The sequence below is a fragment of the Leopardus geoffroyi genome, chromosome A1, assembly GCF_018350155.1.
Source record: "Leopardus geoffroyi isolate Oge1 chromosome A1, O.geoffroyi_Oge1_pat1.0, whole genome shotgun sequence".
In the NCBI taxonomy this organism is placed as follows: Eukaryota; Metazoa; Chordata; class Mammalia; order Carnivora; family Felidae; genus Leopardus; species Leopardus geoffroyi.
In genome coordinates, this window is record NC_059326.1 from 195806400 (window position 1) to 195831356 (window position 24957).

At 51.1% G+C, this 24957-nt stretch overlaps 1 protein-coding gene and 1 long non-coding RNA gene across 5 annotated transcripts in view; one reads left to right on the top strand and one right to left on the bottom strand.

The window, feature by feature from the left end:
- Positions 1–510: 510 nt before the first annotated feature.
- LOC123575956 lies at positions 511–12705 on the bottom strand. The gene is made up of 3 exons (XR_006701115.1): positions 12323–12705; positions 4298–4769; positions 511–2269 (listed from the first exon to the last, which is right to left on the bottom strand). It is a non-coding gene; the product is annotated as an uncharacterized LOC123575956 (long non-coding RNA).
- TNIP1 (TNFAIP3 interacting protein 1) overlaps positions 7079–24957 on the top strand; it is a 52484-nt gene continuing 34605 nt past the window's right edge. The window contains exon 1 of one of the 4 annotated variants that reach the window (XM_045436960.1): positions 7079–7101. The gene's annotated coding sequence lies outside the window, so the exon portion shown is untranslated. Of the gene's footprint in view, positions 7102–12800; positions 12990–24957 lie in introns of those variants that run through there. The other 3 variants (XM_045436946.1, XM_045436966.1, XM_045436974.1) reach the window with 3 other exon arrangements.

Here is a 24957-nt window from a genome sequence, read left to right on the forward strand (position 1 = left end):
AGAACTGGAGAAGCCACACGGGAGCTGTCTGGCAATGGCCCCTTCCCCTGGGCCAGCTGTTGTAGCAGTTTGCAGAACATGCATTTCCTTCTGTGGGACGGTCTCACCCCTCCCTCTCAGCTACCCCCATCTGCCTAGTGTGCTGCCAGCTACAGCCAGAACCACCTAGTGGCTACCTCATTGGGATGGCCATGGACCTTGACCTGGAGATAGCCATGGGCGGGGCTGGGAGGGCCTGATAGGTGAGCAGGGAGGGTGGGGAATGGATCTAGAGATCCCAAGTCTGTGCTGGGCTAGTGATTTCTGTTCTCCCACACGGCTGGTGTCCACTCAAAGCCCCCAAATCCCATTTATCACACACACAGAATTCCACATCACTGCCAGTCATACCCATGGGGACACACCATGTATATCCCAGAATCAGAAGCACACTGCTGGTAACACACACACAGAAATGCATACTGTGGACCACACGGGAAGATAAAATGATTAGGCCCACAAATACGCCGCTCAGAAATACAGATACTGTTGTCCATATGCGTACTACACGAAACTCCTCACACAAGTACCTAGACTCGCCTTTCACAAGCGCTCACCAGAGCACGTATGCACTCATACTTTCCTTGGCACACAGCCTTAGTGTGTGGCACACAACTCCGGGAATCACTGACCTGCCTGCTCTCGGGTATGTTCTTCGACAGCAGAACAAACAACCAGGCTCTGTGGAGAGCAGACTTTGCACCCAAATGCTCTGGACTTGAGCTCTGCTCCTGTTTGCAGCCCTGCTTTGGGGGAGGCAAGACCAGCTCCTTGGAGAACCAGGCAGTAAGCAGGATCCGCCTTTGAGAGGAACGAAATCCCCAGGGAAGTCTTTGTGGAGTAGTGAGGCTCAACTGAGTGAAATGTAAAGAGGCAGGAGGGAGAGATTTGCTGTCAACAGCCCCCGTCCCACTCGGTCCACTTTTCAAGGAGTGTTCTAGAAGCTGGGGGTGAAAGGGTTAACAGTGCCACTGCTGCACACCCCACCTTCGGGCTTTGGAAAACCTGAGTGCAGGGATTTGCCCACGCGGAGTCAGGGTCCCTACATCCCCGCTTGCCTTTTAGCTGTCCCCAGGACAAAAGTCCCCAGGTGAGTGAGATGGAAACCCAAAATGAAACTTTGCTAGGCTTCTCCCACTCGAGCCTTGTCACTGTCACTCTGGTCAGGGGCAACAGCAGCGGCTCCAACTCCACCCCCGGCATTGCTCTCCAAGGCCTGGTGTCCCTTTGGGGGTGCACTGCGTTCTCTGGGGCAGACCTGCCTTCCCCTCACTGGGCCTCAGCACCCCCCCCCCCCCCGCCCCGCCACACCCCCCGCTTTCCTACCTAGGTGGCTGTTCTGGAGACGCAGCACAGGAGGAGCCTAGCACAGTGCTGTCTCCCTTTGCCCCTCTCCCGTTCTGGGGTCCAGGTTAATTGGAGTGCATCATTTGCATAGACATGAGACCTCACCCCGGGGAAATTCCCCCTGGTGACCAGGCTTCCTTTCTGAGGTCAGGCCACATCATCAGACTCAGCTCCTTCCTCTCCAGCTTACCCCAGCCTCTTACTGGCTTTGGCCCCTGGTATCTGGCAGGTGGAGATCCAAGTTCCCAGATTGAGTCCTATCTTGTGACCGGGGATGCTGTCCAAGAGAATGTGAGGGTGGAGGGTGGGCTAGGGGCCTGGAGCAAAATCAGAAGTGGTCGTGACCCGTGCTCGAGGGCTAGAGGAAAGGCAGCAGGCAGGAGGTGGTTGAGAAGCCTAGTAACGCCAGCTTGTCAGGAACTCCCAGCCTGGCCTTGGGCATAGGTCTTCCCCTCCCCGAGCCTTAGTTTCCCCTTCTGTCCAGCCAGGGGAGTGGCCAAGATAATCTGTAAGCTTTGTTCCAGATCAAATGAGCTAAGAAGCCACTTCCTTTAGCAGCACAGTCTTGCAACATTCGTCCTTGGATCTTCTTCCTTTGACAAGAACCTTGCAACATACTGCCCTATATCTGTTTTTCTTTCCTTTCCTTGGAAAGCACAATTTTGCAAAATGCATTCCTGAATCCCACTTTCCAGATGCCGACAGAATCAACATGTACCTCCTCTCCTCGGAGCGACTTGGTTTGAGGTTTAATTTTTCCTTTCACATCCACTATGTAGAATGCCGTGTGACCACAAAAAGTGGAACAGAGCTCCCTTTTCTCCAGATTCTAAGATCAGTTGTCCTCTTGGTCTCTGACACTGGTACCGAGAAGGCACTTTCCCTGGAACAAAAAGGGGGAACAATGAGGTCCTGGGACAACCTGCATCAGAACCAACTCTTAGAAAGGCAGCTTTGAGAGAGGGAGTCACAACTTTGAATCACCTGGGGAGCTTTTAAATACCAGTCCCAGGCCACCCCCCACCCAAGATTCTGATATAATTAGTCTGGAGTAGGGCCTGGGCATCTGTGTTTTTTTAATGCATTTAAAATTTTTTATTTTAGAGAGAGTGCAAGCAGGGGAGAGGGGCAGAGGGAGCAAATCTCAAGCAGGCTCCATACCCAGCACAGAGCCTGACTGGGGGCTCGATCCCAAGACCCTGGGATCATGACCTGAGCTGAAATCAAGAGTCAGACGCTCAACTGACTGAGCAACCCAGGTGCCCCGAGCATCTGTATTTTTACAAAGCTCTTCAGGTGATTCTAATGTCCAGCCAGGATCGAGAGCCACTGATCTAAGGCCCTACCCAAGACCAAATCTGGCAGATGCTAAAGTTGATGAACCCCTGACCTATGATACTCTTTATGAAATTATCCTATTTATTTAGTTTTAATTTTTTGAGAGAGAGACAGAATGTGAGCAGGGGAGGGGCAGAGAGAGGGTGAGACAAAATCCGAAGCAGGCCCCAGGCTCTGAGCTGTCAGCACAGAGCCCGACGCTGGGCTCAAACCCAAGAATGTGAGATCATGACCTGAGCTGAAGTTGGACGCTCAACCGACTGAGCCACCCAGGTGCCCCTGAAATTATCTTAATGGGCATTTCTTCTATGCACACAGGTATTCCCAGGATTATGCATGGACAAAAAGAATTGACTCCCTTTCACAGATGAGGAAGATAAAGGACAGAGAGAGGAAATTGCTGCTCAGGTCATACAGGGTTAGTAGTGGTCCTGGCACCTAGTGGAAGCTTATAGACTCAAAGTATTTTGGGGGGCACCTGGGTGGCTCAGTCAGTTAAGCATCCGACTCTTGATTTCAGCTCAGGTCATGATCTCACAGTTTCTGAGTGCAAGCCCCACATCAGGTTCCACACTGACAGTATGGAGCCTGCTTAGGATTCTCTCTCTCACCCTCTCTGTCTCTGCCCCTCCCATGTTCGCTCTCTCTTGCTCTCTCTCAAAAATAAGTAAAAAACAAAACCAAAACAAGAAAAAAACTTTTAAAAATTTATTAATTTTTTTTTTTTTTTTTTTTTTTTTTGCAAAAGTCACAGATTTGTTACATGGGTGACCCAGAGAAGTATTAGCAGGTTAGTCCCACTGGTCTGTGACAGTCAGTTCTTGGCTGCCTTTCTATGAGCAGATAATTCTTACTTTGGAGTTAGAAGACCCAGTTAGGGATCTTTGACCTTTCAAACTACTAAGTACTGAGATAACCCCTGGGAGCTTACTAAAAATGCTGCCACTAGGACCCTGTCACCCAGAGAATATGATTTCTTAGGTCTGTGGTGGGACCCAGAGGTCGGCCCAGAGTCCTGGGCTAGGTCCCAATGGTACAAGGATTTCCCATCCTTGAGGAGCATTCAACAGACTTCGTCAATCAGGAAACCCAAGGAGTCAAATTTAGCATTTGCTAAATAAATATCGACTGACTATTGTGAGACTGGCCCAGTGCTGTTCCCACAACATCAATAAGACCAGAGACGTCAGGGTTAGAGAGGTGGGATTGGGTGATTAGGTATCAAAGGAGAGGGGCCTGTGCATATGCAAATTTCACCCATCTTTTGAGGTCTGGCACAGGCCTTGTCCCCTTCAGGTGACCTCTGCAGATATGACCTGAGTTTGAACTCCAGCTGTGCCATGTGTTAGCTGTTGGCTTAAACCACTATGAAGATGAGTTTCCTCATCCAAAACACAGTGGTACCAATCTCACAGGGTTCTGATGAGGAATGCATGAAAACAGTCTACTTAAGAGCCTTTAGCATCAGGTCAGGTACATGTTCATCTTAAATATTAGCTATTACTGTTATTATTTCCTGATCGTCTTGGCCAGCCCTGATTTCTCCTTTCTCTGAACTTTTGGACTTCCTTACGGTGTCAAAATGGAAGGTCCCTTAGTGATCATCTTGTCTGATTCCTTCACAGTCTAGAAGGGGAAGCTGAGTATCAGAGAAGGGAAGGGACTTGCCCAGAGCCACACAGCAGAGCCAGGACTCAAATTTAGCTCCGCTAATGCCCAGTCCAAGGGCCTCTTCTTTCTTGATGTTCTTCCCGTGGCCTGAACAAAGAAGGCAATTTCAGAAAATCCGTGGCTGGACAAAGAAGAGGTGAGAGAGAAGACAGGGGAAGTTAAGTGTGTTCAGCATTCCAGTAAGGAGAGCCCAGAGCTAATCTTCCCCCAGGATGTGCAAGCCGTGTTCCTAACTGAAGATTCTAGTTCATATCGGTCTACCTCCTTGAGCCTCCTTAGCCCTTCAAGGTCCTGCCACCATTTATGACGCCATGAGCAGGAACCGGTCCAAGCAAGGCTTTGTGAACTCACAGAGGATCTATGACTATTGTGGCCTGTGGAGAGAAAATATCATGTTTAGAGGGAACACTGCAATCCAGGAATGTCAGGGCTGAATGATACACAATACCGATGAGGAATCTGAAACCAGAATTCCTCAAGGAAGGGACATTCCTCAATTTCACAGAAGGCTCTGGCTGACCCAGATGGCTGGTCACAGGTCACCAGCAGGCTTCTCAAAGGGAGCCAGGGACACGATCTCTCTCTCTGATGCTGAGTCCTGCCACCATCCTAAGTCCCAGTTGGGGACATAGGTGAGGGAAGCCTTGCAAGTTGGTATCAGAAGACAGAGAGGGGAGCATCGGACAGCCTCAGTGTGAAGTGTATTTTTACTCCCTGCAGAGAAAAGGGTCTATGTGCAGGAGTGTGTATTATCCTTTGCACCTGGTCTAGCTCAGGGATTGGTGTTATTCGTCCTATGGAACTTTCTGTGATGATGGAAACATCTGCACAGTCTGGTATGGTAGCCACTTGGCCACATGTGGCTGTTGAACACTTAAAAAGTGGCCAGTGAGACCAAGGGACTGAGTGCAGTGTGGGAAACAGCACTAGACTAGGAGTCAGGAAGTCCCTTCATTTACTCACTTGGAAAGTCACTTCCCCTGTCTGGCCTTCACTTCCTTATCTGTAAAGTGAGGCTGTTGGGCCAGGAGGTGCCCCTAGCATTCCCCATGGGATTCCAATCCGAGGAACACAGAAGCAGCAGAAAACTGGATTCAGTTTTCTGGATTCCCTCACCCCCTACCCTCCATTTCTCATCCCCCTGCTCAGGCTGAACGTGGCCCCATGTGACTTGGCCCTGTTTATTTCTCCAGGCCCAACTCTGTTACTTCCCCCTTGCCTGCTTCAAACTCCATGCTCCACTCAGAGTGAACAATTTTCAGTTCCCTGAATGTATTCTCTCTTTGCATATTCTATTCCCTTTCCTAAGAACACCCTTCCTTGTGCTCTCGCTTTGGCCATTTTCAGGTCTCAGCTGACATGTCTCTTCCTCCAGGAAGACGTCCCAGGTCCCCCAATCCTGACTAGATGCTCCCCTGTCCAGGCTCCTGTAGTTCCCTGTATTTCTCCTGCCAAAACACATCTCTACCACACTTTGTTATAATTATCTATTAGCCTCCAACCCCCAGAGCAATGCTATCTGATAGAACTTTCTGTGATGATGGAAAGGTTCTATACATGTGCAGTCTACCGTGATAGCCACATGTGGCTGGCTGCTGAGTGTCTGAAATGTGGCTAGTGCTCCTGAGGAACTGAGTTATTAACTTACTTAATTTTAACCAATTTATATTCAAATAGCCATGTATGGCTAACAGCTACTGTACTGGACAGGGCAGCCCCAGAATCTGTGACTTCTGAGTAGGCAGGAAGTGGGTCTGACTGGTCCATTCTTGTATCCTCAGTGGTCTATAATGTTGCTGTTAAGAATAAAGAAACTCTGGAACCTGAAGTGACCAAGAAACCTGAAATGATACAGAGCCAACCCATCCCCTCTGAAAGCATCTTTTCAGTGGATAATGAACTGAGATCTTATGTTTGTAAAGTACTTGAGAGTTTACAAAGGATGTCAGCAAACCATTTTATTTCAATTACCTTCACAGGCGGCAGGCCCAGCAGGACTCATTACCCCCATTTTACAGCAGGGGATCACTGAGGCTCCGGATGGGGAAGTGAGGCTCAGGAGAACGAGCTGGTTAGTGTAGAGCTGGGCTGCTCCGTGGTGGGTAGGTCCCCCCACTTGACATCGAAATGAGACCCAGCACAGAGGGAAGGAGTGAGCTTTTCCTTCCCTGTGGAGAGTCCACAGACAATGAATGGAAACAGACGGAAAAGGAATGGGAGGGGGGGAGGAGAAAGTGGGCTGGGCATCTGGAGGTTTCCTGAGGCCCTTGGGGGCTGGAATCCCCCACCTCAGGCAAAGAAGGAATTAGCAGTCCAAGGGAGAACCCAGGGGTGGGGTAGGTGGGCAGACCAGGTCGCCCCTGCCCCCCTGCCAGTTCCTGGTCCAGCCACAGAATCATCAGGCCCCCAGCTCCTCCCCAGAACTCCCTCCCCTCCCTGGAATGCTTGGCAAGTGATAGCCAGTCTGGGAAGCGACAGGTGGGGAACCGACAAAGAAGGGCCCTGTGCTCTGCCAGGGGGCAGGATGGGGCCTCAGCTGGGCCTTGTAGGGCTGCCTGGCGGCTGGCTCCTCCGTCTCGGGGAATTCCCCTCCTGCCTAAAAGTCAACCCAGCCCAGCCCTCCTTCCTGCAGAAGCACAGCGAGCAGAGAAGCCTTCACAGGGCGGCAGCCCCCGCTGCACCCACCCTCGTCTTCTCCTGCCCCAGGTGAGTGACCCAGCCTGGGTGTCCATGAGCCAGGACAGGGGTGAGGGCTCACTGCACAAGGGTGCCGGGGCCACCAGATCAACCCCCAGCTCTGCGCCAAGAGCCACCTGGCCTCCTACTCTCCTGCCAGCTGGGTTTGGCTGGTCCCCTGTGCCAGCTCCCTCTCCCCCCCCCCCCCCCCCCCCCCGACCCAGGGCTTGGGCTCTGGGCCTCTCTGCCTCCTTGCCTGGCCTCATTCTTCTCTTGCTGCTCTCCCTCCATTTCTTATTTCCTCTTCCTGTCCCCCTCTTCTTGCCCCCTCCTCAGCCAGTGTTTTTCTCTCTAGTCGCTGCCAGTTCTTCCAAAGGGAAGGAAAAGAAAAGTCGCTTTTTGTCTTACCCTTCTCTGAAGGAAAGGGATTGGGCTCACCAGTGTGAACGTGGATTTGTGTCGGTGTTGAGAATGTGTGTCCATGTTTGCGAGCATGTGTCAGATCTATGGAGGTATATATGCATGGGCCTGAGCGCAGCGCAAGTTCACAAGCATGTCTGTGTTGGGGAGTGTCTGGGTCATTATGTGAATGTGTGTGTGAATGTGAGCTTTGGGGGGTGAGTGTGTGCGTGTGTATCAGGCACTTTAGTGGTCTACAGCGAGGTAGGAAGGGACCAGGTGGGAGTCTAGCCCCGCCTTCCTTGGGAACACGATGGAAGGCTGGGACCCTCCTTAGCGCTGGGGCAAATGCATCTCTGGAGGGCTCTCTCACCTACTTTCTCCCTAGGGCTGGCTGGACCCTTCTGCGGTTGAACCTTTAACAGAGGGCCTCAGGCGCTGGGAGTGGGTGAGAGCTGGCAGGCAGTGGTGATACGGCCTCCTCTTTAAACCCCAAGCAGTCCAGATTTTCCAGAGCTGGTCAGAGGCCCAGCCCAGGGAAGTCCCTTGCTAGGAGGAGCAAGAAGCAGAGACCAAGTCCCTGTCACAGCTGCTTCTGGGCTGGAGAACAATGGAGGGGGAAGCAGGAGGGACCCTGGGAGAGGGAGAGTGAGAGAGGACACGGGGTGAGGCTGAAGGAGGATGGCTCTCTGGGCCCTGTCAGGGCTTCCCAGGATTAGGAAATGTCTGGTTCCCACGGGGCTGCCTCCCTCAGGGGATGGGCTTGGCTGGCCTCTCCCCGCTTCTAGGAGGGTGACAAGGATCAAACTTGGATCCGAACCCAGATCTGGCTTGACATGCTGACCTGAAGACAGGGAGGCCCAAGGGAGAGGAGGTGGACCAGGGGGAGCCTGGGGCTCCCAGGAACTGTGGGAGGCGCCTGGTTAGGCCACATATGCTCCGAGGCCGGGAATTTCCCCCCGAGTCACTTGGCTCTTTCCTCTCTGCCAGTGGCGTCCTAGAAACCCTAGTGTGACTGGCAGGCCCAGGGCCGCAGCGGAAACAGCTGGGAGGGAGAAAGAGGAAAACAGGAAAGACCCTGGAGAAAAAGTCAAGAGAAATGCCTTCTAGGCCTGGTGCTTCCCAGAGCACTTTGTGAGGTCTAGGGCAAGTTCATCCTCAGCTCTGGGCCCTGGGCATCGCTGCCTTTAACTCACCCCAGGCCCCGTGGCATCTCGTTCTTTCTCTACCCTATGCATCAGACTCTACACTTCAGGTTATTGGTGAGGAAACAGGCAGAGGGCGATCATGAGGTGTAAGGGCAGGGCTGGGACCTAAACCCAGGTCTGTCTGACTCCAGAGCCCACACCTTAACCCTTGCATGGCATGCACGCTCTTGGAGGAGGGGGAAATCATGAATATGAGATGCTTTAGTTCACCTTAAGGTGCATAATGAATGTGAAAAGTTATGGATATCTTAAAGCCATCCTATCCATCCCTCTGGCAGTTATTGGGAGGTAGACAGAATTAAAAACGCTTCTTAGGCCGAGGGTGGGAAGCAGAGACCATAGGTACTGCCCACTTATTTATTTCTTACCAAAAAATATGATTACCTACAACAATTTCAGTCAACATCATGTGCTCGATGTGCATTTCTCATTTAGCTATCACTAAAATCTCTCTCTCGTGTGCACACACCCAATACCAAAAAGCACCTAGAATCCACAGTGTGTTTCATATTCCCAAGATTGCCCCGGGCTATGGAGACAGGAGCCCGGATGGAAGGAGGGGACCCAGACCCAGGATTGCTCTTTTCCTAGTTCATTAGCTGCTCACCTTGACTTTCATTCACCTCTAGTCAAGACCCCAACTCACAAACTCACCTAATAGAGCGAGGCCGAGTTTGTTGGTTTTAGAAACTTCACTTCCCATCGGTGGGGTGTGTGAAAATAGGACTGCTCTAGGAGCAGGAGGTGTGGGTCCTAGCCCTGAATGTGAACCACAGACTTGATGTAAGACCTCCAGCAAGTTCCTACCCTTCTCTGGCCCTCAGAAGCTTCATCCCTATGAGAAAAAGGCTGGGTCTGATCCTTTCGAAACAACCCTTTAAGGACTGGCATTTTGAGCTCTTAGTAGCTGGCAAGCCTCTGGCATAATGCTCAAGAGGGTTAAGCGGTCAGGAGTCTGGATCTTCAGGCTCCAGTTACCTGTTGCTGTGTAAGACCTTGCACAAGTCATCTAACACCTCAAAGCCCCAGTTTCATCTGTGAAGTGGGGATGGCAGTGGTAATAACCTCATGGTGGCTGGGAGATACCCTGTTATGTTAAAGTGCAGACCTAGCACATAGCGAACACTCCATAAATGCTACCTCTTAACGTTTTTAATATGCTACCTCCACTCTTCTTTAGAAACTTGATTTGGAGCTTAATCAGGTATGGGTGAGTTTGGGGGTATGTTTTTTGTTTCCCTCAAACGTGGGCTTAGATCTTCCTTCGGGGCAGCCTTACTGGAAGTGGTGCAAGGGTAGGGAGTGCCAGGAAGGAGATTGGGAAGTTTCATGTTTTAAAACAAAACAAAATAAAACACAGGCCTTTGATTCTCCTCCGAGGTAGAGCTTTGTGCCCGTGGTTGTTGTCACTCTGGAAGAGCAAGAGGTTTCCAGCTGCCTGGGTCACTCAGCTTCCGGCTTGGACATCTCCTTCTAGATCTGAGGGTGGCAGGGGGTGCCAGGTGAGGGGTGCTGTTTCCCACTCCACCTGGGGGCTAGGGTCCCATAGAGGATGTGGATGGTGACATGGAACTTGGGGAGGATGCATTCCTGGGTTTAACAGTGAAGTTCTGTCCAGTGCTGGCAATCCATGTTTAGATGCCACTATCATTTTTTTTTTTTTTTACTTTAAAAAATGTTTATTTATTTCTTTTGGGAGAAATAGAGAGAGGGAGAGAGAATGAGTGGGGGAGGGGCAGAGAGAGAGAGGGAGAGAGAGAATCCCAAGCAGACTCCTTGCTCAGCACAGAGCTGACTCGGGGCTCCATCTCATGACTGTGGGGTCATGACCTGAGCCAAAATCAAGTTGAGTCAGATGTTCAACCAACCGAGCCACCCAGGTGCCCCAATTTTGCTTTCTGTAAAATTGCCACTATCATTTCTTGAGTGCCTACTGGGTGCCAAGCTTTGGGCTTTACTTGCATTATCTCACTTATCTTGATGATCACCTTAGGGGTAAGGTACAATTATTTTCTCCATTTTTTTAGGGAGGGACTGAGGCTTAGGGAGGCCACCCAGGTAGCAAGTGGTTGAGTAGGGGTTAGAACCCAATTAGTTAAATTCATAGCCTATGGTCATAATGAATGTTGAGTTTGTGTAAGAAAAATCATGATACTGGGAAAACAACATGGTACAGTGGAAAGAGTACACATGACTGGAAATCAAGGTCATGGTTTCCAACCGTGAAGGCATCACTCAATGTATGTGGCCCTGAACAAGTCCTTTACCACACTGAGGTCTCGGTTTCCCTACCTATCAAATAGGGGATTGTGAACAATGGTCTCCATGGCTAATGTGGTGGGATGCTCTGAATTCAAACTAAGACTTAAAAGGAAGGATGGGTGTGCTCATGACCTTGAAGAGGTAAGTTTTCTCACATATTGTAAGTGTGAAAAACTATCCCAAGATTGGAAACCAGGCAAAAAAATGACCATATGACCTTTTTATGTAGTACCAGAGCACTGTCCAACAAGTCCACCTAGGGGTCATCAGACGCTTTAAGGCATGAAACTATTTGTCTAACTCTCTAAGGTCAGATATTTTACAAAAACAGTTGAAATGGTTTGGAAACAAATGCAAATAGTTGGAGATTCTTCGTTTTTTAAAGTAAATTTCGGTGTTCATGAGAAGACTTAAGTTGAAAGTAGGAAGACAGCATTCCAGGAGGAGGCAAATTGGGAAGTGTAGACAAATAGCAAGAAGAAAACCAGTTTGGGGAAGCCTAATGGGTGGTGGTGATGCCTGAGAGCTGCTTACAAACCGTGGGTTGGAGATTCGAATCCCCCTGTACCCCACCCCCCATTGGTGACACTCAGTGGTGCTTTGCTTGGCCTTTGCATTCCCTCCCCCCACCTCTTTAAAAATCAGAGTATCTGAGTACTTATCTTCATAAGTAAAATGAACCAGAATATTGTTTTGAGAATTTGATAACACTTTCGAAGTAACTTAAAGCATCCCAGAATTTGGAAACGTCTTTGAGGTAACTGAACTTACAGAGCTACAAAGGAGACTCCTTGGATTGGGTCTATATTTGGGTAGGCGTGTGTGTGTTTATGTGTATGTTCACACAGTCACAGTTGATTGACAGATCTCTCCTTCCCTAAAATGAGGGCCTGTATGAAATACCTCTCCAAATCCTTTCTGAGGATGAGGGCCTGTCAATGACTAAGTTTTCATCAGTTGCGGAGAAAAGGGTCTTTTGCAATCGATTTTTCATAAAGCTATATTTACCCCATGAAAAGAGCTGTCCTTTATTCCAAGTTCAGGTCCTTCCACTTTTTGAAATTAAAACTCTCTTTTAAATAAAAGGACAGGCTTAAAAAGAAACAACAACAAAAAAGAGTTCCCACCGTTAAACCAAGCCGCTTCTTAAGGGTCTGGGAAATCCCACAGCTCTTCAGGGGATCTGGCCCACTTATATGTAGGCACAGTGGGAGGCGGGCTCTGGATTTGCCCACTTGGGTTTGAAACTTGGTTCAGCCACTTACTATCATCTAACCTCTCTGTGCCTGTGAATTTATTTACGGTAAACAAGGGGATAAAACCCATCTCACTAGGGTGGCGTGCGAAAGAAATGAAGTAATTAATGCATGCAAAGTGCTTACAATGTCTGGAGCAGTAAGTATGCAAACAATCTTCTTTAGGGGTCCTCGAATTTGTGGGAGCTCTATGAAGTTGTCCAGGAGAGCCCTGGACCCAACTCTGGGGCCCTGAGCTCCAGCTCTGGCTCAGCTCCAGATGCTTACGTGCCTTTTGGCAAGTCCCCTCTCCGCTCGGGTCCGTGTGCCCCTCCGCAGCAAGGAAGCGGTGGGGTGGTCTCTGCGGTTGTTCTCCGCTCTGAAATTCCGGCCTCATCCCGGGCTCCGGGGCTTCCGGCGCGGGGACTGCCCCGAGGGGCTGCCCAGGCTCGGGAGGTCACAGCCCGAGGGGCGGGCCTGCGGGAGTGGGCACCGGCGGCCGCTCGGCTTGCTCTCCGCCCCGGACCTCCCAGGGCGGCCGCTGTTTACCTCGTTTCGTCCCACCCCCGCGCCCGCGGGCCCGCCCCGGCGGCGTAGCGCGATTGGGCGAGCGGCCTGTCGATCTCCGGGGACTTTCCCAGGGGTAGGGTGGCCCAGCCCCCGACACTTCCTCGTCCCCGGCACGGTCCTCCGCCCCGGCCGGGAGCCCGCGGAGTTCTGAGGGCCAGATTCTGGCCGCGGCCCATAACCTGTCCCTGGACCCGGGGCTGGGCGCGGAGAGCGGGGCGCTGTGTCCCAAGACCCCCACCCTCAGGTAAGCCGGCCGGGCGGAGCGAGGGTGGGGCGGAAGGGAGTCCGGGACGCGGCCGTTCAGAGCCTCGGCAGTGACCCGGCACGGAGGAAGGGGGAGGTCAGGCCCGGTCTGGTGGCCTGGGCTCCTCGGCTTCTGGGCCCCGGCGCGTGAGGCCCGGGTGGCGGGGGTCGGGCCGTGGCGAATCCCTGCAGGGCTCGGAGGGCGGTGGGCGCGCCTGCGCACTGCGTGGGTGAACGCTGTCTGGGAACAGCGTACAGGCGAATGTGCCGAGTGTGCAGAGCCGCCGGTTAGGGGACAGTGGGCTGGCGTGGGTCTGTTTACAGTGTGCGAGACCAGCTTGGGAGCAGTGTACACATGTAAGGAAGAGGAAAAGACGTTATTGGGCGAAGTTATTGGGCGCTTTCCAAGTGCTGATTTAAACCTTTAACATGTTTTAAACTCATGTAATTGTCACACTTCCCCTTAAAATCAGTATTATTGTTATCCCCGTTTTACAGTTTAGGGAATCGAGGCACTTAGAGATTGGGGTCACACAGCTAGGGAGTTGCAAAGTCAGGAGTTGAACCCGGGCCTTTGGTTTCAGAGTCCCTGCTATTCAGTTTCTTTTGAACGAATTTTGCACACTGTTGGAAGCAACATTTGTGTGCATTTGCAGGGTAGCCGTAGTGAGTTTCTGGGAGTGATTTTGGATGTGTTTCTACGCGTGGGTGAGTTTTCCACTGTAGGACATTTGTGTGTGTGTGTGTGTGTGTGTGTGTGTGTGTGTGTGTGTGTGTATGGAAGTGGTTGCATTATACATTCATTAATTGTGTGTATGGAAGTGGGTGGGAGTTTTGTGCGACTGAATGAAAGATTGTGTTTTGGTTGGGGGGCCAGATACAGAAGAATCAGCAACATCCATCCCTACTTCCTTGCAGAATGACAGTACAGAGAAATTTGTGGATTCCCAGTGCATCATGTTGATTTCACAGTATCATTAAAATAGAATTTAATCAACATCTATTTTCCAAACAGCAGGGTGTGGTAGAGGGGAATTCAGCATCTTATGAGAAGTCAGGAAAGAGGATTCTTTGTTTTTTTATTTCTGACAACGGATATTGCATTAAGAGGCTAGAACATTTATTAGTACAAGCTCACAGGAATCTCGTGATTAATCTCCTTATTTTACAGCAGAGAGAACTGAGTCAGTGAAAACCCAATGGCAGTAACGATGACAGTGTACATTTATGAACACTTACCGTGTGCTGGGCACAGTGCTTCACCTTCAGTATCTCGTTTAATCTTTTCAACGGCTCTAACTGCTATTAGCTCTAGTGCCTAATAGTAGCCTCAGTTTTCAGATGAGGAATCGAGACCCCAAAAGGTTAAGATTTGGCCAAGACCAGTAAGCCTTGAACAGCATGGCCCTGTTCTCTTTCCACTGACCAAGGTGTCTGTCCTCTCTGTGTCCTGGGAAAATAGTGTAATCAGGAACTGGCACTTCATGGAAGCACTTGATCATGTCCCTCCCCTTGATCATGTCCTTCCATGTCCCATGGAAGCTGCAGTTGTGAGTGTCCTGTATTCTACATACTTCTGTGACCCTGTTTTCCACCACCCCGGGGTGTCCTGTGGGTACCCGTGAGGCTCTCATGCTGAGGGGTGGTGCCTGCCCCTATGCCCACACCAGGTCTTTTGGGGCCCCAGGAAGCTAAGGGGTCTGACTCATACCCTTAACCTAATGTTGCCTGTGAGTTGGGGTCCAGATGTCCTGGGCTGGATGGGGCCGACCTCATTTGAGCCCCTCACATTTGTAGGAGGTCGTCTGTCTGCCTCTGTCTCTGAGTGCTGCTTGGTATTACTTCTGCTTGCGCTGCAGTTTAGCCCCTGCAGCCTGCTTGTCTTCCCTCCAACACACCAAGCTTGTTCTTGACTCGAGGTCTTTGTATGTGCTGTTCCTTCTGCCTGGAACACCTTTCCCCATTTCTTTACGTGGCTGGTTCTTCCTTATCTGCCAAGTCTCAGCTCAAATGTCACCTCTTTAAAGGGGCCTTCCCTGATCGTTCTATGCAAAGTAGCCCCTTTTTTCACTTTCTGTTGTATTACTATTATGTTTTTATACATTCATCATGCTCTGAAATAATCTTGTTTGTTGGTGACTGAGAAAGTATATGTACAGAGCTTAGTGTCTAGAATATAATAATTTTTAGTGTTTACTTGTCTGTTGTCTTTCTCTTTTCCTGGGAGAGAAGGATGAGAGCAGGAACCACTTTAGTGCATGTGCATTCTTGGTGCACGAGTGTCTGGGGTAAGGCTCTGCTGGGTTTGTTCAATGGATGCATAGAATAAAAGAAACTAGAATAATGGTGCATTTCACCCAGGCGGGAAGATGGGAACACACTTGTCCCCGAAGGGTAGTGGCAGCGTCAGTCAGAGAACCAGAACGTGCTCCCCAAGGGATTTTTTTTTCTCTCTCTCTGATAGCGAGCACGCTTTTCCTGACCACCCTTGTGCCCAGTGCTTGCAGAGGAACATGATGCTTGGGTACATAAGGAACTAGCTTGGCCGTCCAGGAACTGGCAGTGGAATGGAGAGAAATGTGCTCTGAGCATGTGCCCCCAAGTGCCCGGCATAAGTCTCACTGGAGTGCAGGACAGTTTGGGGGCACCAGGTGGTCAGGAGGCTTCCGGAGGGAGGTGACTTCAAGGCCGGACTCTAGGAAGACGATGAGAGCAGAGTGGGGCCTGAGCCCCTCTGGAACTTGTAGACTGGGTAGAGAATTGGGGGTAAGGCTTTGCTGGGTTGGGGGAGCTGACCAGCTGACCCAGGAAAAACCCTGAAGGTCTTGACTACCAGGCAGAGAAGTGGGGGTTTCTCCCTTGTTGGCAGCCTTGGGAAGTGATTAGAGCAGCGGGGCTGGCAAACTGTAAGCACGCATGTGGAGCACCTGGGTGGCTTGTTAAACGCATACTGGTCCCTGTACCCCGAGGGGCCGAGGCAGCGGGTCGTGCCCATGCCTGGTGTGGCGCACGGTGGGAACCCCTGGTGGAGAGCGTGTGCTTCAGAGTTTGGCACACCTGAGAGGGTGCAGCCCTTGCCTCCTCATCTGTAAGGCTCTCTGAGGTCAGCGCTGTCTTCTCCCGTGCTGCGAATTCATGGGACAGCGCAGGGCCGAAATGGGGGGAAGTGATCAGTCAGTGCTAGCTGTTGACCTTGTTAGTGACGATCGTCATGAGGATGTTGAAGGGATTTCAGTAGGACATGATGGAGAGGGTCCGATACTCCATGTTTGGGGATAACCGGCCTTAACCCCTCTGCCACCTGTGGACCATGCTGTGTCCTGTCTGGATGGGTCGTCCTCTGCTCTGTGTCAGATGCCTTTCCATCCCTGTTTGGAATAGTGGACACTTACACGCGCGCACAGCAGACATCTGGCCTGAAGTCCCTCAACAGCACCTCGCACCCCAGCAGGTGGTCCTTCAGCCTCAGCTTGACCCCATCCCCAGGGTCAGGGAGAGCACTGCTGCCTGTAGGCAGCCTCTTCCTATGTTATGGATGGTTTGATTTTGTGGGCACCCCCTGCCCCGGGTGCAGGTTCCCACTGTCTCACCTTCTTTTCCCTCATTGCCCACCCGACCGCTTTGAGGGAGGGCAGGCATAGTTCCGCGTGGGAAGAGGGTGTGCAGCGAGCCCCAGAAAGCCTAGGTCTGCCTCCCCTCTGTGTCCCCACCATCCTGGGCAGCCTTGGGCAGGTCTTCTTCCTCTGCTGGCTTTGGTGTTACTGCAAAATGAAGGCAGTCCACTTGCTGGTGTCTTAGAATGTTCTCTTTCAGCCCTAAAAACTCTGTACCCCAGTGACCGGGCTGCCTGCCCTCTCTCTGGCTCTTCCTGCTGGGCCGGGCCTTTCTGGGTCCACCCTGCCCACGCCTCCTTGCTGCACCCCTGCCTGCCCGAAGTGCCTGCTTCTCTTTTCCGTGTCCCTCTTTGAAAGGAGGGTGTCTGGGACCCTCTGGAGAGTTCCCAAAAGGGAGGCTCAGGGAAGCAGGGAGCAGCTCCGTTGGTTCTGCAGAGCAGAGCTCCCCAACCTCCAGAGATAGACCTTGGCAGCCACGATGGCCAGTTAGTTGCAGGAAGTTTTTGATGTTTTTTTCCCCATGACTGGCCCAGGACAGTCACTCTTCTGAAAGGAACAGATGACTGGCCTGAGGAACAGCTGGCTCTTTGTCCCCAGGCAGGGTTGAGCTCCTCTCTCCCCAGGGACCTCACCCTGAAGCTGTTCCCCGTGTTCTTGAACACCTACAGGGTGGACAAACCGGGTGGCCTGGCAGATATGTGTGTGGGGGGGGGGGAGGGTGGGGGTGCTGTAGGAGTTGTGTCACCAAGGAGTCATACTTAGAGGCCAGAGCTGGTATTTTTAGGGCGGGCGTGGGGGGTGTCCCATGAGTCAGGGGCCTTTGGTTTGGTCTCCACCCACACTGGAGAGTACTCGCTCCACTTTCCACTGACTGACAGGCCACCGTCCTGTGCCTTCCTCATGGCCAGCTTCATCAGTGGTCTGAGGAACGCTGGTCCCTCCATCCCCACTTCTGCCTCTGCACGTGTTCCCCCATCCCCCAGCCCCTGGGAAGAAGAACAGAGGTCTAAGCATGGCAACACTGACATTTAGAGAATATGAAGGGATCTTTCAGACATAGAAGGTAACGTGCACACACCAGGCACCCACCCATCCGGCTTAAGAGATCCAGATCCTGTACACCTGAAATTTCTCCTTGATCATCCCCTTTATGGAAGTAGCAAGTGTTCTGATTGAGGGTTTATTGTCTTATGTTTCTCTATAGTTTTATTATACATATATACATCCTTAAACAATATGTAGTAATTTCATATGTTTAAAAATGCTATTCAAATGTTATCATACTGTCCATATGCATTGTTTTGCCTGATATTGTGTTTTGCCTAATATTGTGTTTGTGAGATCCATTCGTGTTTGTATCTCTGGCTGTAGTTCATTCATTTTCACGGCTGTATTGTATTCCCTGGTATGAACTTGCCCCAGTGTATTCATTTTCTTCTTCATTAGGTAGTTTCCAGCCTTTGCTTCTAGAACAAAATATCTTTGGCTCTTATCTGAGTGGTCTCACCCCTGTCCAGCTGTCCCCTTCCTAGTCACTGTGGCTTCTGCTGGGGTTGTACTTTAAGGTCTGCAAGGAGCTCTGTGGTTCCTAGTTGGTCCTCCCAGCATTTCCACGGGGAGAAACAAGGGTAGTATGTTCAGGGTCACCTGACAAGGAACTGAGCCAGGGTTTGAGCCCTCCTTCCACCATATGTAGAGAAGGGAAATTCTTTTTTTTTTTTTTTTTTTTTTTTTTTTTTTAGACAGAGAGAGAGAGAGAGAGAGAGAGAGAGAGAGAACACGCACGCAAGGGAGGGGCAGAGACAGAGAGAGACACAGAATTGGAAGCAGCCTCCAGGCTCTGAGCTGTCAGCACAGAGCCCAACACGGGGCTCGAACCTACAAGCCGTGAGATCATAACCTGAGTCAAAGTCGGACATTTAAACTGACTGAGCCACCCAGACGTCCCCGAGAAGGGAAATTCCTACAGGTTGTCCCCTTCCCCCTTGGAGGGGTAGTTACAAAGTTGAAGAAAGCCTTCATTGGCTAACCAGCTTTGGGCATATTGGGGACTGGGAGACAGAAGGCCAGCCAAGTCCCTTTTGTCTAAGGGTGGACCTGGTGCCCTTTGTCCCCATGGCTGATAGTTGAGGCACTCCTTCTGGGCCAAATGATGTCCCAGCCGCTGGGATGGAAGCTGGCTTCTAGGCGTGGAGTGTGCGTACCTGTGGATCGCAGGAGCTGAGAGGAGGCATGCATGGGATGGAAGGAACATGGGCTGGGGTTGCTGGGGCTGCTCTCTCAACCCCTCTTAGGAAGCTTTCAGCAGCAAGGAGTACAGGGTGGAAGCAGTGATAGATGATCAGGTGTGGGTTCTGCTTTGTCCTTTGGCAATCGTGTGGCCTTGAGCCAAGCTCTGCACCTGTCTGGACTCTGCTTCCTCTCCAGCAAAGCAGGTGTTCCTGTTGTGAGGACCCACAGGCAGTGGGCGGGGAGCTTTGTACTGTTCCCAGTTGAGGGTGGTTATCCAAAGTCTGTTGCTTCTCTTCCCGCCTTTGTCATCTCAAGGCCAGCCCTGGCCTTCCCAAAGCCAGATCCTTTCCAGTAGGTTCCAGGCTGAAACTCGCCTCTACAGTTGCCAACTCTCCATTCACTGACTTCCCTGACTAGAAAACTTGCTCCTGGAATTTTCTTGTGATTAAATCCCTATAACCTTGTCTGTCCATATGAAGCAGGTACATAATGAGCTCTCAACCCTGCCCGCAACCCTCCAGGCCTCATTTGGTGCCAGAAGAATGGGCCTTCCCTATTGTCATGACCTTGTCAGAACTTAAAAAATTTTTTTGATGTTTATATATTTTTGAGAGAGAGACAGAGAGAGAGAGAGGGAGACAGGCCAAGGTGGCGGGGGGGGGGGGTGGTGGTGGTGGTGGTGGTATAGAATATCCGAAGTCGTCTCTGTGCTGACAGCAGAGAGCCCGATATGAAGCTCAAACTCACGAACCGTGAGATCATGACCTGTGCCGAAGTTGGACGCTCAACTGACTGAGCCACCCAGGTGCCCCAACACTTAAATTTTTAAAACTTATTTTAAGATATCCCTTTAAAAAAGTTACAGTGACATTCTCATCAGAGGAAAATTCCCCAGAACTAAAGCAATACAAAAGGCATAAAGTAAAAAATGAAAGATGTCTTCTTTCAGGGCACCTGGGTGGCTCAGCCAGTTAAGCTTCCGACTTCAGCTCAGGTCATGATCTCACAGCTTGTGAGTTCGAGCCCCGCATCAGGCTCTGTGCTGACAGCTCGTAGTCTGGAGCCTGCTTCGGATTCTGTGTCTCCCTCTCTCTCTGCCCCTCCCCTGCTGACGCTTTGTCTCTCTCTCCTTCAAAAATGAATAAACATTTTTAAAAAATTAAAAAAAAGAAAGATGTCTTCTTTCTCCTTCTTTTTCCCTTCCCCTATCCCCACTGTATTTTTATTTTTTTATGTATAGAGAGAGTGTGCACGTGCACATGGTGGGGGGGGGTGGAGAAAGAGAAAGAGAGACAGAAAATCCTAAGCAGGCTCCACACTCAGCACAGAGCCCGACGTGGAGCTCAATCCCATGATCCTAGGATCATGACCTGAGTCGAAATCAAGAGTCAGACGCTCAACCTACTGAGCCACCCAGGTGCCCCCCGACTGTATTTTTAAAATAGAACAGGACTAGATTTCCCTTGAAAAGAGTTTCAGTTTTATAGGTAAAATAAAAGTTTCTCTTGTTTCTAGTCCCTATCCCAAGTCCCTCTCTAGAGCTGCTAGAGCAGCTTGGTGTGCATCTTTCCAAACCTTTTTCTATGTGATTTAAGATTTTACACACATGTATGTATATAGACATGTACATGTCTGTGTATCTACACATACATGTACGTACATATAGACACACATGCAGTTGTATGTGGGGTTTTTTTAAAGTAGTATCCTGGAGTGCCTGGCTGGCTCAGCCAGAAGAACATACAACTCTTGATCTCAGGTTCGTAAGTTGGAGCCCCACACTGGGTGTAGGAATTACTAAAAAAAATAAATAAATTTTAAAAAGAAATACAAAAATAGTATTGTATCATACTTTGCTTTTTATCCCTAACGATATTTTATGGACATGTTTTGATGTCATTGCACATCAGTCTGCCCCGTTCTTTTTGGTGACTGCATAGTATTCCAGTGAGTGAATGCACCAGGGTTTATAAAACCAGTGCCTCCCTGGGGGACATTTAGGACATTTCGCAGTTACAAAGCATGTGGCAGTGCACATTTTTGTTCAGCTCCTGTGGGCAGTGACGCAAAAATTTCTGGATTCTTAGAGGATTACTGATATAGTCAGTTACCTCTGGTCCGGTAGATGATTGAAACTTCAAGCGTTACTTTTCTATGAGAACTTTGTTCTCAACTGATCAGGCGTACAAGCAGGTGTTGACGTCATTGAGAAACAACATTCCACGCTGTGGGTGACCCAGCTATAAGAAAAACAAATGTACACAAGGCTGTATCAAGAGAAACACAATACCTAGAAAGGTGGAGGTGAAAGTTCTTCTGTTTGGTCAGGTAAACCACACCTGGAGTGTTGTGTCCAATTTCAGGACCAGCTACGGATAGGGTAGTGGTAGAGGGTTGAGGGAGGTGGATAGGGGGAGGGGTCTAGAAGCCAGTCCCTCAAGGAACAGCACAGGGAACGGGGTCTAATCAGCTTCAAGAGAATGCTGTAGGTTCCAAATCTCTGCAGGGCTGAACTGGAGAAGAGGGGCATCTTGTTCCTTATTCTAGAGGACCCCAGAGGGTAAAGTGAGGGCTGTTAGAAGTCGAACTGGGAGTAGTCTAACCACAGCCAGTGTTGGTTACCCAGGGGAGGGTCCTTAGGGAGGAAGTTGGGTCCCTAAGATGGTCATCTGGAGTCCCTTGGCTCCCCTGGGGACTGGATAAGTACAGGACTGAATTTCCCCTGAGCTTCCTTCCAGCCTGAGATTCTAAGCCCTGGTGACTGCAGGTGATCAAGGGCAGACTGGGGCCTGGTTGTATACAAAATTAGAGATGCATGGAGGCAGGTGCTGGGAACTGGGGAGCATGTTCCAGATAGCCAGATGGCAGGACTGGTTTCCTCCCACTGTGCCTCAGCCCCTTGTCTCTCAGGCGGTGCGGGCCAGTGGAAAGGGCACCCAGTGTTGGAGTCCGACAGATTGAGCCTGGATTATTTGTTCTGCCACTCACCAGCTGTGTGTTTTTAGGCAAGTGACTTAACCTCTCTGAGTCGGCTTCCTTACCTGAAAAATAGAGATAACACTATCTAGCTGAGAAGATTGGTTTCCTTGCTGGAAAACAGGGACAGTTTTCATCTCTATGGTGAAGACAAAATGAAGCAATGTGCATAATGATACAGCCCCGTGCCTGGCATATGGTAGCACTTAACTGCCAGGTCCTCTCCCAGCTTGTGTCAGATGCTCCTTCTCCTCCTTTTGCAGTGGTGCCAGCCAGCTGATGGTTCTGGTCCACGGTCTTGTCCCCAGGCTCATGATGGGGAGCCTGCATCTTGGAGGCTGAGTGGAGCCAGTGGGGCTCCCTCTGTGGGTGAGGCAGCACAGGGGACGGGAGGAAGAAGGACACAGAGGAGATGTATGCTGTGTTTGAGGGACACAGTCCTCAAGCTGGACTGGAGCCTGGGTGCATGCTAGGGAGGCGGGGAGGACCCGGCGAAGGGCTGCAGACATCATTTGGGGCTCTCTGACTGCTCTTGGGGGCGGCAGAGGCACTCTGATAGCACTTGTGGGAAGACTCTTGGTTCAGGGGAATCCACTTGGGAATTAGGAGGGATTGGAGCTGAGGAGAGCAGCCTTCTCAAGGTCAGACGGTTACAGAAAGGGGCAACGATAAATTGTAAGTTCTGGAATGTCAGAACTAGAAGGGACCTTAAAGATTGTCTAGTCAATCCCTATGTTATTGCTAGTGTTGCAGATACAGGCCCCTCCTTTTAGGAAACTGAAGCCCAGCGAGGGGAAGATGTTTGCTCTGGTGGACGTTGCCTCGATCCCATGACTTCTGGGCCCAGTTCCTTGTTTTTACATGCAGCCTCTTGATTACCGAATTGTTGCAAAGAGTGCATTAAGTCCTCACTGACAAGGATGCCAGGGTGTGCTCCCAAGTACACGCCCTCTAAAGTAGGTGCTGTGTCCTTGCTGATGGTCATCAAGAGGGCACAGCTTGCTCTTTGATGGATGGCCCTGGGTCCATAGTTTCCCTGATGATTGTGAAATGGGTGGGGAGGACTGGAGATCATCATAAAGTACGAACACAAAGAGATGTTTGCTTTACTTTGCAAGGTGCTTTCATGACTTCCTCTCATCCTGGGCGGTGGAGGTGTGGTGGGGGGAGTGTTGGAGGATATTCCCGTTTACAATTGAGGAAAGGGAGGCTTAGATGCTTCCCAGTCTTTGGTGAGTGTGGTACCTTCGGCTTTTCAGAGCTGCGTCTCCATTAGCTGTGGTTGTACCAATGTCCGCGCTCAACGATTTTTTTTGCAGTTACCAGAAATTCAGTGGGTGTCACGACCTAGCTTACTGAGCCGGCAGAGGAACGTAAAAACTCCGTTAAAAGGGGGGAGTATATGGGAGTGGGGGAGACTTGGCCCTAAGTCAGTGGGGTGGAGTTATGGGGCTGCCCCAACCTTTTACTAAGAACCCACTGCGTGCCAGGCACTTAACTAGGTGCTATACACACATCATAATTACTTTGGAAATTTTATTATAAAATGAATGTTTCTTGTTGAGTAAATCAAGTAACCAGGAAGTATGAAGTAGAAAGTGAGAACTCCCTTCCAACGGTACACATATGTTTGCGATTAATTTCTTTAATCTGACAGCAGGTGGGTTCTCTTGTTATTCCTGTTGTGCAACAGAGGCAGCTGAGGCCCAGAAGGGGCACACAGCCTGCCGGGGTAGACAGAGCTGGGACTCGGGAGGGGTCAGCACAGGTGACGCCCCCTGGTGCCGCACCTGAGGGGGGCTCCTGCTCCGGGTCCCATGCTTGCACTCGAGCACCCCTTTCAGTGTTACACTCTGTGTGCCTCACCTGCATCGCCCACGCCCTGTATCGGGACCCTTTCTTCCTGACTCCACGGCTGTGCTACCTCCGGTGTGTTGGGCTCCCTCTCTTTCCTTGCCTTGCTGCTGGCTCCCTGGGCTTGGGTCTTGGTTGATCCTTAGGCCCGCCCTACGACATCACCATGTTTCTCTCTAGTCCAGGCTCCTCCCTGTGCACACGAGGACCCGGCGTGCAGAGAGTGGGCAGGCTTGCCTATGGCCATGAAAGTGGACAGCAGAGTAGATGCTAGCACCTTCTGACTTTCTGTCCTGTGCCTTCCTTCCTAGAGACCCCTTCCCTTTGGCCCTCTGTTGCCCCTTCCCACTGGCATCCCTGGCAGCCCCTGCCTCCGCCTGGGGATGTGGCCGTTGGCTACCTGGGACCTCCTGACTCCAGGTACCAGAGATCCACTCAGGCTTTTCCCTCGGGGGCAGGGAGAACTTCACTTCCCGCAGCGTGCAGCCAGTGCCCAGCAGCCTTAGCTTGAGCTTATTAAAGTTCCCCAGGGGCCTCAGTTTCCTCATCTGGCAAACAGACATCAGCCCTGTCATCTTCCCACGGCTGTTGTGACAATCAGATGGAAAAACAAAGCGTGGGGCACTGCTAGGTGTTCTGCACACGTTACAGGTTATGCAAGCTCGTGTCATTTGGAGGGCCTGGGAGCCCCCTCCTGGAACCAGCCCACGGCTCATCACAAGACAGGCTCAGATGGGCCAGAACACTTGGGTGCAGGAGCTGGAATGCAAGTTCAATTCCAAGTCCAACCTCTTTCAGTTCTTTTCTTCTCGGATGGAGGCTGTGATTTGAGCCCACACTTCTGCCCCCCCCCCCTCCCCACCACACCCACTTGGCTCTTCTTCTGTCACCTTGTCACACCATGTCCTCCTCTTTGGGGCTGCTTCAGGTTCAACAGCATCTTTTCCATCCTCACACTCTGTGGTTGCCGCCTGGCCTCCCATCTGTCTGGGCCCCTTTCTGCCCCAGATGGGACCCCCAGGCCGTTGGGGCCGGCTGTGGGAGCCCAGGGCACCCCTCAGCTGAGCTCTTGCTTAGGACAGAGGCCTGAGCGGTTGCCACTTCGTTCCCGGCTGTTTCCGTGTTCAGAAGGGGGTGGGGGTCGGTGTCGCACTGCTGGCGTGGCACTTGCTCTTCTGTAGCTGCTGGCACCAGGCCCGGATGGACGTGGATTCTACCAGGTCCTATAAGAACATGGGGCGGGGTCTCTGCTTTGCAGTGGGATCTTAGGAGCGGAAACGGAGGGCGAGGGCA